Genomic DNA, 4,662 nt, shown 5'->3' on the forward strand with positions numbered 1-4,662 from the left:
TAAGGCTTGTTTACTTTGCATACATTCACTCTATTATCTCCTATGGTATCATATTCTGGAACTCTGTGCAGTCACTAAGATTATTTAAGCACGGAAAAACACTTCCAGCAGGCCTGCAGTGTCAATTCGCGAATTCCATGTATGCCGTAGTTCGGGCGTCTCGGAATTTTAATTGTGCCATCCCTATAAATATAATCCATCATGGTACGTATTTGTCGTTGACAATATCGACTCATTCAGAAGAATCAGCAACATTACACTGAGATGACAAAAAGTCATTGGATAGGGATATGCACACATACAGATGGGGGTATTATAGCGTACACACGGTAGAAAAGCGCAGTGTATTGTCAGAACTGTAATTTGTACTCAGGTGATTCATGGGAGAAGGTTTCTGACGTGATTATGGCCGCACGACGAGAATTAACAGACTTTGAAAGCAGAATAGTAGTTGGATCTAGACGCATGAGACATTCCACTTCGGAAATCTTTACTGAATTCAGTATTCCACGATCCACAGTGTCAAGAGTGGCCGAGAATACTATGTTTCAGACATTACGTCTCTCCTCAGAAAACGCAGTGACCGACCGCCTTCACTTAACGACCGAGAGCAGCGGTGTTTGGGTAGAGTTGTCAGTGCTAACAGACAAGCAACACTGCGTGAAATAACCGCAGAAAGCAATGTGGGATATACGACGAACGTATCCGGTACGACAGTGTGGCGAAATTTGGCGTTAATGGGCTATGGTAGCAGAGGATCGATGCGAGTGCGTTTGATAACAGCACATATCGCCTGTAGCGCCTCACCTGGGCTCGTTAGCATATCGGTTGGACCCGAGACGAACAGAAAACCATGGACTGGTCAGATGAGTCTCGGTTTCAGTCGGTAATAACTGATTTTAGGTTTCGAGTGTTTCGCAAACCCCACGAAGTCATGGACCCAATTTGTCTGCAAGGTACTGCAAAAGCAGGTGGTGACTCCATAATGGTGTCGTCTGTGTTTAAATGGAATGGACTGGATCCTTTGGACGTTCGGCTACTTGGAGACCATTTACAGCTATTCATGAATTTCATGTTCCCAAACAACGACAGAATTTTTATGTATAACAATGTGTCCTGTCACCAGCATGGAACATTCTGGACAGTTTGACAGAATGGTTTGGCCACCCTGATCGCCCGACATGAATCCCACAAACATTTATGGCGCATAATGGAGACGTCAGTTTGTGAACAAAATCCTGCAGCGGCAACACTCTCCCGATTATGGACGGCTATAGCATGGTTCAATATTCCTGCAGGTGTCTTCTAACGAATTGTTGAGCCCATGCCACATTGAGCTGTCCCACTACGCCGGGCAAAAGTACGTCCGATACGATATTGGAAGGTTTCCCATGACTTCTGTCACCTCAATGTACACTACCAGCCATTAAAATTGCTACACCAAGAAGAAATGCAGATGATAAACGGGTATTCATTGGACAAATATATTATACTAGAACTGACATGTGATTACATTTTCACGCAATTTGGGTGCATAGATTCTGAGAAATCAGTACCCAGAACAACCACCTCTGGCCGTAATAACGGCATTGATACGCCTGGCAATTGAGTCAAACAGAGCTTGGATGGCATGTAGGGGTACAGCTGCCCATGCAGTTTCAACACGATACCACAGTTCATCAAGAGTAGTGACTGACGTATTGTGACGAGCTAGTTGCTCGGCTACCATTGACCAGACGTTTTCAGTTGGTGAGAGATCTGGAGAATGTGCTGGCCAGGGCAGCAGTCGAACATTTTCTGTATCCAGAAAGGCCCGTACAGGACCTAAACATGCGGTCGTGCATTATCCTGCTGAAATGTAAGGTTTCGCAGGGATCGAATGAAGGGTAGAGCCACGGGTCGTAACACATCTGAAATGTAACGTCCACTGTTCAAAGTGCAGTCAATGCGAACAAGAGGTGACCGAGACGTGTAACCAATGGCACCCCATACCATCACTCCGGGTAGTACGCCAGTATGGCGATGACGAATACATGCTTCCAATGTGCGTTCAGCGCGATGTCGCCAAACACGGATGCGACCATCATGATGCTGTAAACAAAACCTGGATTCATCCGACAAAATGACGTTTTGCCATTCGTGCACCCAGGTTCGTCGTTGAGTACACCATCGCAGGCGCTCCTGTCTGTGATGCAGCGTCAAGGGTAACCGCAGCCATGGTCTCCGAGCTGATGGTTCATGCTGCTGCAAACGTCGTCGAACTGTGCGTGCAGATGGTTATGTCTTGCAAACATCCCTATCTGTTGACTCAGGGATCGAGAGGTGGCTGCACGATCCGTTACAGCCATGCGGATAAGATGCCTGTCATCACGACTGCTAGTGATACGAGGCCGTTGGGATCCACCACAGCATTCCCTATTACCCTCCTGAACCCACCGATTCCATATTCTGCTAACAGTCATTGGCTCTCGACCAACGCGAGCAGCAATGTCGCGATACGATAAACCGCAATTGCAATAGGCTACAATCCGACCTTTATCAAAGTCGGAAACGTGATGGTACGCATTTCTACTCCTTACATGAGGCATCACAACAACGTTTCACCAGGCAACGCCGGTCAACTACTGTTTGTGTATGAGAAATCGGTTGGAAACTTTCCTCATGTCCACATACTGTAGGTGTCGCCACCGGCGCCAACCTTGTGTGAATGCTCTGAAAAGCTAATCATTTGCATATCACAGCATCTTCTTCCTGTCGGTTAAATTTCGCGTCTGTAGCACATCATCTTCGTGGTGTAGCAATTTTAATGGCCAGTAGTGTATATTCATTATGAGTGATTCAGTCGTCATATTGATCCGGAATTGTTGTGTCAAGTGATGTCATTGCAACGTTTAAGTCCTACCAACTTGAGGACCTTGTAATTCTTACGTATTGTGGAGTGGTGTACTGACTAGAGTATGGGCTGGCTTTTTACATTTCAACCATATTGCTGCTACTTGAAATGAAGAAGTACCATGATTTCCTTTTTTAAAAAATCAATTAGATTCTTGTTCTGGTCAATAATGTTCAGCTTGAGATGGTCTAATTTCTGAGTACTCGCTGGGAGGTATATGGGGCTGCTCCACACCTCCGTGAGTTTATATCCTGGTCTCGCTGTAGGCAAAACTCCATATATAGTATGTATTAGTCGACCATTGAGGTACGAATTCTTTGCGATATTACGTTCGACACGGATCATGCACAATCTACTTAACCTCCTCCCAACCGACTACACAGTTTACTTTCCATTATCTTCTAACGCAGGTGCGTACCAATTTAGAGGCAGATGGTTCTCTTTCGCAGGAAAGCATCAAAGACAGCAGTCAACTTGCATGCATCCCAATTACCTCAACAGACATACGGCAGAAAGTTGTTAACAACCCGGTGGCAACTGTTCTGTAAGGTATTTTTTAGCTGAAATCATATGAGTGTGATTGATAGAGAGTACAGAGAATCACATTGTAAATACTGTGTTTTAGAGTTTATTAACCAAGGATACTTTATAAAAATCTATAAGGTGGTTGCCGATAATTTTGGGGTCACACATGGGCTTGTTTCAGACGTATATAAATTTATTACCCTACATTTGGTGGTTATCCATGTTAGAAAATCTGTTCCGGCTGTCTTATCGCTATCCACGAAAAATGACTCGATTCCGTGGTTCCTGGTGCTTCCATGTCAAATTTTTTTCGTATTGCAAACGCTGTCACATACTCGTTCCCATGTACAAGAATTTTCGTGCACCAAACAGACATGTGAGTACTCCCTCAAGTTCCCCGCATTTTGGCGTATTTTGTCAATTTTATCGATTTTATGTCACATCTGCTCATGTGATCACGACATCACTTCGTGCCACATATTCGGCTGTAACAACATGGATACACAGAACGTCCTCTCATCAGATTCCCTAAGCAGATCCTCACATGTTCTTTGTCAAATGGATCAAATGGCTCTGAGCACTATGGGACTTAACATCTGATTTCATCAGTCCTCTAGAACTTAGAATTACTTAAACCTAACTAACCTAAGGACATCACACACATCCATGCCCGGGGCAGGATTCGAACCTGCGACCGTAGCGGTCGCGCGGTTCCAGACTGAAGCGCCTAGAACTACTCGGCCACACTGGCCGGCTGTTCTTTGTCGCACTATTGACTACGATGTTTATTACAGAACATCAACCCATACTAGTGATGTCTCTCCAACGCTTTAGTCCACAGGAGCACTGTTGGTCATCACATAGTGCCGGACGCCTGTGCTTTACAACACATGTTTGAGAGGGTGTTGATGGGGTACAGCATCTTCCAGAAATACCTGCAGTCAGTTCTCAAATCTGATTGGCTAGAAGACTTAAATGTCCGATAATTTCCTAGAAATAAGGAGAATAGAGACACCTAGCCAGTGTGAGTATGGACATACCATAATTTTTTCGGATGCTATACATATATAAACGGAAATGTGTAAGTGTTGGAGTGTGAAGCTACTGTGGTCTGTGTTCCGACAAGTGCAAAGAAAATGGCTATGTCCAGTCATAACGGAGGTATAGATTTGACGTGGAAAACGGCAATTTCAACGCTTCGATGGCCGTAAGGGGGTTGAAAGATTTTGCGTGGAAATTTATGT

Source organism: Schistocerca serialis, chromosome 3, assembly GCF_023864345.2.
Source record: "Schistocerca serialis cubense isolate TAMUIC-IGC-003099 chromosome 3, iqSchSeri2.2, whole genome shotgun sequence".
In the NCBI taxonomy this organism is placed as follows: Eukaryota; Metazoa; Arthropoda; class Insecta; order Orthoptera; family Acrididae; genus Schistocerca; species Schistocerca serialis.